Here is an 11,103-nt window from a genome sequence, read left to right as displayed (position 1 = left end):
GGTTCGATCCCTCAGTCAGGAAGATCCCCTGGAGGAGGGCGTCGCAACCCACCCCAGTATTCTTGCCTGGAGAATCCCATGGACAGAGGAGCCCGGCGGGCTACAGTCCATAGGGTCACAAAGAGTCAGACATGATGGAAACAATTTAGCACAAGGAAATGGGACACGGGATGCATAAATTCTGCTGCATACAACAGTGGACAGATAGGAGTATTTCTGTCCCCCATTATATGCATCAGAATTCAGTCATCAGAATGCTCACATCTGACCCTTGAGAGTCAAGGGAATGATAATATTTGTCCCCAAGGTATCAAGCTGCTCACTCCTGGGTCCTCCCAGGATGGGACCAGGAGCAGTTTCAGTCAACAGGGAAGCACCAAGAGTTTCCAAACAGCTGAAAGATTGTGAAGTTCTTTGCTCCCCTCTATAAAGTTTCCCTGGCTTAACACAGTGACTCTAGACTCCTCAGGATCCCCAGCCTAGTCTACTTATCTCCCTCCATTGTGGAGTGGGAGACGAAGTGGTGAGCCTTGATCTAACTCAAAAGGTCAACAGCAGGGTCTTGGGGAGGATCTGAGGCAGGCAGTTGGCAGTGAGCTTTACTAAGCCTTCAGTTAAGGTCTTAACTGAGTAATAGAAGCATAGAAAAATTACCTTTCTGACTGGTACTGGTAATAATTCGGCCAATCAAAAACTTAGCTAGGGACTTCCCTGATGGTCCAGTGGTTAAGACTCCACACTCTCAATGCAGGGGGCCCAGGTTCGATCCCTGGTCAGGGAACTAGATCTCACATGCCGCAACCAAAGTTCACAAGTCACAGTGAAAGATCCCTTAGGCCACAACAAAGATCAAATATCCTGATGCTGCAACTAAGACCCAGCACAGCCAAATAAATAAATATTTTAAAAAAAAAAAAAAAAAACTGAGCTAAAGCAGGGAATTGCTTTTTAAGAAGTGATACAAACACCCTAAATAGCTCATTGTAACTTAAAATATAAACATGCTTTTTTCCTGCTAACTTTTAATGTGGAGCCAAGATGTTTTATTTGAATATTAGAACACTGATAAAAGTTCTCCATCAATTTCTTCAAAAGCCACATTCATAATTCACATCCACAATTTCCAGTTTCCATTACTTTCAAGCAAAGTAAAATTTTAAGGACAATTATGAGGTAATCTGAACACACAATCCTTCCAAATTGTTTTGTATTTCTGCAGTCATTTATAGTTGTCTCACCCACACCCAATTCAATAGCAATTTTTTATCAACTCACATTTATTGAGTCTTTTCAAAGCATGCAATTTTGTTTTCATAGAAATAGCTCTCTTTTCATACTCAATGTTCATTGGTTTACATAATATTTAATTAAATTATGGATTGATGTAGTGAATTGGTTGAGTCAAGGTTTTTTAAAAGAGGACCCACTACTATTTTTTCTCTGAAGGCAAATTCTCCTCCTAAGGAGTTTGCCTGAAATTGACCTTCAAGGAAAATCACATTTTAAATATCAGAGGTCAATTATTATACACCAAGAACTCTTTGTGCAACAAATGAGAAAATAGTTTCTCAGGATACAAAAATAATTGAGGTAAGGTAGACCTCTGGCATGAGAGGAGGTCACCAAAGCCTCTCCCTGAAAGCAACTAAAATACAGAACGCTAGTAACAGCTATTTCAAGACCCTGGACAGCAACCGAAAGCAAACAACAGACTGATGCGTCAAAAACCTGTGCTTTTGGAGAACAGTTGGAATCTACAGTGTATTTTCCCAGGGCTGATCCCATCAAGCTCCCGCACCCTCTCAGATCAGTTAGCACAGTTAGTTCTAACAGGCGGAACAGACTGGATGACCAGCAGCTTCACTGCCAGAAAGGGATGGTTTAGTTTGGAGCTAAAGGTGAAAACCTGGTGCTCAGTGGATGACAGGCAACAATCTCAGTGGTGACCACACAAGGAAGGTCAGACATTTCAACAGTCTTCAAGGTGGCGATTCTATTTGGTGCAAACATCAGCCTAGTGGACTAGCCAGAAATTTAATAGGGAAATGCAAGAAGTGAGCACACACAGAGGTACATTCCACCTATCTCTGGCTGACCTGGAGTTGGTGGACATGGTGGGGTGGGGGTGGGACCAGAGGGGGGCTTATGAAGAACAAAAGCCAGAGCATCCTTAAAACAGCACACAGATCCATCAGCAGCAGGTAGAAACCTGTCTGGCTAAAAGTGTATAAACACAGTCTCTGAAGAATCACTTGCTGGCCACTAAATCATGCAGACACAAAAACAAGACCTGGGAAACCAAGCTTAGAAATAACACAGTAACATGTTAATTTATTGTTATACTCATATATGTTTTTTTAAGTGAGAAAATATAGCCACATACCACAAATGAGATAGAATTCATAAGAAAGTTACTAAACAAACAAAAACCCTGAGGGGGGGATTCAGAATCCAATTTTGCTACTATATAGTACCTAAAATTTCAAGGTTTCAACAAAAAAATGATAAGACATAAAAAGAAATAGACAAGTGTGACCCACATGTAGGGAAAAAGCAGATAAAGATAACTTATCTTTATTAATTTGTATAATTAATTCACTATAATTTATTAAATTATGGATTATGTGCTATGGTGAGTGAGGTGTCACCAAATAATAAAATATAAACTTTTACTTGAAATTTAATTTTCAGCTTTACGTGAAATAGAATGGTGTGGATTCCTATAGTCATATACATAATGTGATGAATACTTTGAGCTAGATATTTGGAACTCTATAAACTCTGCAAGAAAATTAAAATGGTTAAATTAAAATTAAAATTGAAACCAACACTTTCTTGCCTTGTAAGTTTGCTATCCTGGTTTTTTTTTTTTCAAGTATTTTTATTTCTGTACTTTCAAACTCTAGACCTAGATTTTTTTTATAACCTGACTGAAAGTCAAAGATATATACACACTCCTACAACAAGCCTCCCTTGGAAAACACAAGAAGATTAAACAGATTGTGAAATAAAAGCCCCATGTGTGCCAAACATGTGGGTGTATTCACTTCTTAATTTGGCATAACCGACACAATTTTGTCTAAGGTACAATTTCAGTGTGGGGAAAATACCAAAGAGAACTTCAAAGATACTCTATACAGTCTCATCAGTTGACTAATAGTATTTCTTATGCTTTCTGTTGCCTTCAATAGGAAGACTTCAACTTTCTTCATAGTATGTGTTGGCAAAGAAGAGAACATATTCTAATTACATCCAACAGAAGCTTTGAGACTGGAAGTGGGCATCCAGATAGTGCTTCAGGGGCCAGTGCAGAGCTCAGGCCTATCCACCCTGCGAGTCTCCCCAAGAGGCACAGTGGCTGACCAATCTCTAGTCAGCTTCTCTCATTTTTTTTATTGGAGGATAATCTCCAATAAATATAAGCAGCTCATATAACTCAATATCAGAAAAACAAACATCCCAATTTAAAAAAAAAAAAATGGGCAGGATACCTAAACAGACATTTCTCTAAAGAAGACATACAGATAGTCAATAAACACATGAAAAGATGCTCAACATTCCTCATTATTAGAGAAATGCATATCAAAACTACAATGAGGTATCACCTCACCCGATCACTCAGTTTCCCTTTACTAACAGCCCGATGATGCCCTGTGGACCTGGCCCCACCCTGCCCCTTCCACAGCATTCCTGCAGAGAATGACTCCCTACTCCTGCCAGAGACCTGGGCATGTGCACCAGTCGCCAGGCTGACTTCCTCCCAAGCCTACCAGTTGTAGCATCCATCTGCTGCTGCTGCTGCTAAGTCACTTCAGTCGTGTCCGACTCTTTGCGACCCCAGAGACGGCAGCCCACCAGGCTCCCCCGTCCCTGGGATTCTCCAGGCAAGAACACTGGAGTGGGTTGCCATTTCCTTCTCCAACTCGGGAAAGTGAAAAGTGAAAGTGAAGTCACTCAGTCGTGTCCAACTCTTCATGACCCCATGGACTGCAGCCCACCAGGCTCCTTCGCCCATGGGATTTTCTAGGCAAGCATACTGGAGTGGGGTGCCATTGCCTTCTCCAAGCATCCATCTACAACTGCTGTTAATTCAACTACAGTAGAGAAACAGTTTCCCTTCTGTGATTCATGATTGATGAAGACTGTTCTAAAACACAAAACTGCCAGGCAAATGGTTAAGAATACACGCATTTACAAATCAAGCAGATCAAGAACATCCATTTGAATTCCAAAAGTCAAAGTACTCATGTCAAATGAGTCCCATGGAATGATTAAAGGAAGTCTGGCAGCTCTCTATCAGCCATCAGGAATGCCTACAAGTTGGAAAACTCGATTTTTTAACAGATGTCTCGTGGTTTGGAGTGCTGACCCAGGTGGGCCCTACCCACAGCTCTAGGAACCAGCTATATGCCTCTGCACAGCCCCTAATATTCAGTGAAACAAACACCCCCCTGGGTAGAGAGCCACTAGAGCTAATAAAATAACTACATTGGTGAATGAGAGCCTCCCCCCAGCCCTCCACACATGGGCTACCCAGTCTTCTGCTTGCCAGCCTCACAAACCACTTAAGTGCAGGAAAGTGAAAAGTGAAAGCCACTCAGTCATATTCGACTCCTTGCAACCCCAAGGACTATACAGTCCATGGAATTCTCCAGGCCATAATACTAGAGTGGATAGCCTTTCCCTTCTCCAGGGGATCTTCCCAACCCAGGGATCGAACCCAGGTCTCCCACATTGCAGACAGATTCTTTACCAGCTGAGCCATAAGGGAAGCCCAAGGATACTGGAGTGGGTAGCCTATCCCTTCTTCAGCAGATCTTCCCAACCCAGGAATAGTACTGGGGTCTCCTGCATTGCAGCCAGATTCTTTACCAACTGAGCCATCAGGGAAGCCCTTAAGTCCAGGAAGCTCTCAGAATTCTCTTGAGCTGTCAGGCAAGCAGTCATCTCCAAATGAAGAAAGCTTAAATATGCAGCCTAGATCCATATTTTACTGAAATCCCCATGTTCCACTCAGAGCCCTCCTGGTTCCCCTGAAACCACTAAAGCAAATCTTAACAAACCCAGGGCAATGACGCCTGGATCACTTCATCCAAGTTTCTACCTTTCCTCCACAAACCTTTGTGGTAGGGTGAATTTACATGGGCATTTTAAAAAGCAAATGTTTCATAATTTTCAGATGTCTTTACAATTCTCATTTCAAATAGTCTCTGAGAATAAATTGCATTCATTTGCAGATAGAAATTGTAAAAAGCTTTAACTGCTTAAGTTTATAGGATTCCCAGGAAGGAAGAGGAATGTCTGGGAGACAAACCAGACAGGAGGCCCATCCCTGGCCTCCTCCACTCCTGCCATGAGTTCGTTGATCAGGGACCCCTGCAATGGGAGCGAAGAGTCTTAGCCACAGGACCACCAGGGAATCACAGATTTTAATAGCCACAAAAAATTTCATTCTATGGACACCCTGTAGTAATTGACTTCATTTCATTACACAAGCAATATTTGAAGTACATATTTAAAAAGAGAAAAAAACAAATAAGAATCACGCATTCTGCCAACACCAAGTCAGCATATTGGTAATTGCCTCTCTAGATTTTTTTAAGAGCACAAAAGTACAAATAAAGATAAATGTGGATTCTTTATTTCTTACTTTGTCATCTTAACAACCACAACTTGTTGATCAGCTATGCTCCCAATACAAAATAAAAAGTTTAAAGGTAAAAAATGTTTAAATAATGTATACTAAATATTTTTTGTTTCTAATACTTGTTTTTCTTTGCTATTATTTTAGTTAATTATCATATTTCATTGTATGAACAGACTATGCTATTCTTTTTCATATATTTAACTGGCTTCAATTAATTGCCACTATTAACAATGTTCCATCTTTATACATAAATCTTTATATGCATACTCGATTCATTTACTAATAAAAAATCCTAGAAATGATAGTGTCAAAGAATACTTTTCATTTGTTAAGTATTCTAGGTCATATTGCCCAACTGTCCTTCCAAAAAATGACTCTCAGAGTCATTTGCCATTGATCTGCCATCAACAGTACTCAAATGCTCACCTTCTCACCTCTTAAACAACTCTTAACATTATGTTCAAATTTTTTTTCAATCTGATAGCCAAAATAAGGTCTTTCGCTATTTGAATGTGCATGTGTTTACCACGAAGATTGAGTTTTTTCAAACTTTTCTTCTTATTAAAATCATCCAATTTGTTGTGAGGTTGTCCATCTTTTTCTTGTTAGATTATAGATCTCTTTCTCATTGAAAGACATCACCATTCTATCTTGTATAGCATACTCCTTTGTCATTTGCCTGCTACATTTTTATGGCTTCTTTTTTAGTATTTCTGTAATAAAAAATAAATTTCAGGACTTTGGGTTCTGGAAACTGGGTAAACTAAGGCCTTCTCCCAGCTCCACTCTATACAATCCACATAGAAATTATAGACCAAAAGAATAAAATTAAATATACAGCTTAAGTTAAAAGACAAGAGAAATTCCTTGGTGCCAAAAACGAAGGAGTAGGATAAAACCATGTGCAGAGTCGTGACACTTGAGAGGCATGTCAAACTGAACACGGGCCTTAAGGGTCTTGTGTTTTAATAGTTACATAAGAGTGGGTGATAAGCTTTAAATCTACAGAAAGCAGAGAGCAAAAGCAGAACTTATTCCCTAACACCAGACCATGGAAAAACTGTTAACTTCATAAAAGAGAAGACTGGCTCTTAAATGAAAATATACTCTGTAGCAACTCTTTCACAATCAATAACCCATGAAACTGACACAAGAGGAAAGAAAGAAAAAGTAAGAAAAAGTTTTGCTGAAAATGTGCTCAAAATCCAAAATGACAAGCCACACTCACTATTTACTGTTACAGTATACAGAAAAAATGGGCACAGCTGAACTTGTGATAAAGAACAGTCTTAAAAGACTCCTGGGTGATTATCTTTTAAATGATTAAAAAGAAGAAATACAAATCTACAAAAATCGAAAAATATGAAAAAACTTATTGGCAAATGAACTTTTAGAACCTAAAATTTTACTGTACAAGATCAACATAAGACTGAACGTAACTGAAAAGTTAATGAACTGGAGGAGGAGAAATGAAGAAATTAATGAGACAAAGAGGCAGAAAATGTCTGATAGAACTTTTTAAAAGGAGAGTGGAAAATAAAAGTAGGAACTTCCCTGGCAGTCCAGTGGTTAAGACACTCAACTTCCACTGCAGGGCCTATGGGTTTGATTCCCGGTTGGAGAACTAAGATCCCACACGCCAGGTGGCACTGCCAAAAAAGGAAAAAAAGTAATATTTTAAGAGATAATAGATGAGACTCTTCCAGAATTAATGAAAGACATGAATCTTCAGTTAAAGTATAATGAGCTTTAAAAATGATACATTTTTAAAACCCTACCCATAGGCTCATATAATGAAACCAGAACATCAAAGTCAAAATGAAATGCCATAAAAGAGACTTGAGGGGAAAAACAGATGATCTGTAAGAACAAAGAACAATAATTAAACTGACAGCAGACTTCTCACCAGTGACAACAGAAGCGAGAACACAATTAACAAAAACCTTTAAATGACTAAGTGAAATTCTATATCACCCCAGAATTCCATATGCAGCTTATACATGCCTCAAGGAGGAGGGATAAATAGTCACTTTCAGATTAAAGACTGAGATTTACGTATCATAACAGAAAAGTAAAAAAAAGTAAAGTGAAAGTGTTAGTCGCTCAGTTGTGTCTGACTCTTTGTGACCCCTGAACTAGATCACCAGGCTCTTCTGTCCATGGAATTCTCCAGGCAAGATATACTGGCGTGATTCCTGCTTCCACGGACATCACAGTTCAGTTTCTGTTGGCTGAGTTTACCCTGTGGTCCCACCATCTAGTCCTACCCAGTTCCATCTGTTAGGGAGGGGTCCTCATCACCTTCACTGACCCATTTCAGAATCTCTGGAGTTGTCCTTGAAACAGTCACTCAGCCGTGCCCAACTCTTTGTGACTCCGTGGACTATAGCCCTCCAGGCTCTTCTGTCCATGGAATTCTCCAGGCAAGAATACTGGAGTGGGTAGCCATATCTACTAAAGGGAATAATACAGGGGCGGGGAAATGAACCCTAAGACAACAGTGGGAGGAAAGAAGCAAGGATAAGTAAGGAAACAGGTAAATAAATGAGTAAAATTATGCAAGCATTGAATGAAAAAATAAAAGGAGTAACAATAGTAAGGACTTATTTGGAGGACTGAAAACGAGTAGAACTAAAATTCTATAAAAAAGAAACACGGGCATGGGGAAAGGAAAGATCAGAATTAAAATGTTCGAAAGTCCTTGAATTATTCAGGATAAGGTTATTGTTGTAGCTGTTGTTTTAATTAACTATGCACGTTAAAAATTAAAGTGTAACCAATAAAAGAATAGAAATAGAATGAATAAATTTCAAAACAGTTGAAGCTAAAAAGGGCAATAAAGAATATTTTATTAACCTAAAAGAAAGCAGGGAAGAAAAACAGCAGAGAAAAGGCATGGTAAATAGAAAACAGAAAATAAGATGGTTGGTATAACTTCAAATAGATTCACAATCTTATAAATTAATCAGATTAAATGTATGAAACAGAAATTCGCTGATTGAATGCTTATCCATTTGACCATATGCTATTTACCACAGACTCATCTGAAACACAATGATATATAAATGTTAGAAGTCTATGAATGGGAAAGATATGCTGGGCATATTCAACTCAAAGAATGCTGGTGTAACAACATGAGTATCATAAAAGGAAGACTAAACAAAAAAATACAGATATAGAGATATACTTATTTAGACAGAGTTGTTATCATTTACAAAGGATAAAAGGGGAAATTCACAAGTAAGAATAATAACTCACACTTATGGAGCACTTACAATGTGCCAGACACTATTCTAAGTGTTTTTTAATTTCATTTTAATTTATTTATTTATCTGTGCCAGGTCTTAGGACCTTCAATCTTTGTTATGGCATACGGGATCTCTTTAGTTGCTGCATGTGGGCTCTAGTGGCTAGACCAGGGATTGAACCTGAACTCCCTGCATTGGGAGTGTGGAGTTGTAGCGACTGGATGAGGGGATTCCCTCTAAGCACTTTTTATATGTATTAATTTATTTAATCTTCACAATCATCCCCAAAGCATTGCCCATTATACAGATGAGAATACTGAATTATAGGAAAGATCCAGAGCTCATCAACAATATAGTCACCATTCAAACCCAGCCAGTCTGGCTCCAGGGTCTAAACTCTGCATTTTTTGCTAACAGCATGACTTCAAAATATATGAAGCACCCACTTACAGAACTTCAAAGAAAATTAGCAAATTCACAATCATAATAGAAAATTTAATATGCATGCCTCAGTATCTAATTAAGCTAATAAAAAATTAGTGAAGATATAGAACACAATTAAAATACTTGACTTACTGGCTCTATATATAAGGCATCATTCCCAACAATTAGAGAACACATATTCTTTTCAAGCAGCATGAAACATTTATAAAAATAGATCATATGAAAGGTTGCAAAGCCATTCGCTCTATAAATCCCAGAGAATGAACAGCAAAGAGGCTATGATCTCTAACTACAGTGTAATTAAACTACAAATCAATACCAAAAAGATAACCCCAAATAACCTATATATTTGGAAATTCTGAAAACACTTTAAACTATATTAATGGTCAAAGGACAAATTGCAATGCACATAATAAGATCTTTAGAAAAAATGATGACAAAAATACTGCATATCCAAAGTTACAGAAGTACTAAGAAAATGGTGATTCTATGGTCTTAAAAGTCTATATTAGAAATAAAGGAAGATTAGAAATTAATGAGCTTCACTGTGCAACTGGTTCCAAATTGGGAAAGGAGTACGTCAAGGCTGTATATTGTAACCCTGGTTATTTAACTTATATGCAGAGTACATCATGAGAAATGCTGGACTGGATGAAGCACTAGCTGGAATCAAGATTGCCAGGAGAAATATCAATAACCTCAGATATGCAGATGACACCACCCTTATGGCAGAAAGTGAAGAGGAACTAAAGAGTCTCCTGATAAAAGTGAAAGAGGAGAGTGAAAAAGTTGGCTTAAAGCTCAACATTCAGAAAACTAAGATCATGGCATCTGGTCCCATCACTTCATGGCAAATAGATGGAAAACAATGGAAACAGTGAGAGACTTCATTTTGGGGGGCTCCAAAATCACTGAAGATGGTGACTGCAGCCTTGAAATTAAAAGGCCCTTCCTCCTCGGAAGAAAAGTTATGACCAATCTATAAAGCATATTAAAAAGCAGAGACATTACTTTGCCAACAAAGTAATGTCTTTCTAGTCAAGGCTATGGTTTTTCCAGTGGTCATGTATGGATGCGAGATTTGGACTATAAGGAAAGCTGAGTGCTGAAGAATTGATGCTTTTGACCTGTGGTGTTGGAGAAGACTCTTGAGAGTCCCTTGGACTGCAAGGAGATCCAACCAGTCCATCCTAAAGGAAATCAGTCCAGAATGTTCACTGGAAGGACTGATGCTGAAACTGAAACTCCAACACTTTGACCACCTGATGTGAAGAACTGACTCATTGGAAAAGACACTGATGCTGAGAAAGATTGAAGGCAGGAGGAGAAGGGGACGACAGAGGATGAGATGGTTGGATGGCATCACCGACTCGATTGGACATGAGTTTGAGTAAACTCCAGGAGTTGATGATGGACAGGGCAGCCTGGCGTGCTGCAGTCCGTGGGATCTCAAAGAGTCGGACACGACTGAGCAACTGAACTGAACTGATTGTGCAACTAAAGGTAGAAAAATTCAAGAAGCTATAAAGGAGGGAGAAATGATAAAGTAAGAGTAACTAATACAATACCAAAAAAAAAAAAACCTCTCATAAGTTGTTTCTAGAAAGTTTTATAAAATTTGTCCTAAGGAGGAAGAGTACAAGTCACTTCAAACCCAAAGCTGAGAGATCAGATTCTCCACTCACCACTGTGTGACCCATTGCCAGGTTACTTAATCTCTCTGGGAACAGTTTGTGCATCTACAAAAATCAGTCAGTTAGGGAC

The 11,103-nt window shown here is 38.7% G+C and overlaps 1 non-coding gene across 1 annotated transcript; it reads left to right on the top strand.

Annotated features, from left to right (window-relative positions):
- The first annotated feature begins 708 nt into the window (after positions 1–708).
- Positions 709–781, top strand: TRNAE-CUC (transfer RNA glutamic acid (anticodon CUC)). The gene has a single exon. It is a non-coding gene; the product is annotated as a tRNA-Glu (tRNA).
- The last annotated feature ends 10,322 nt before the right edge of the window (positions 782–11,103 follow it).

Source organism: Bos indicus, chromosome 22, assembly GCF_029378745.1.
Source record: "Bos indicus isolate NIAB-ARS_2022 breed Sahiwal x Tharparkar chromosome 22, NIAB-ARS_B.indTharparkar_mat_pri_1.0, whole genome shotgun sequence".
Taxonomy (NCBI): domain Eukaryota; kingdom Metazoa; phylum Chordata; class Mammalia; order Artiodactyla; family Bovidae; genus Bos; species Bos indicus.
This window is presented reverse-complemented; position numbering and strand designations above follow the sequence as displayed.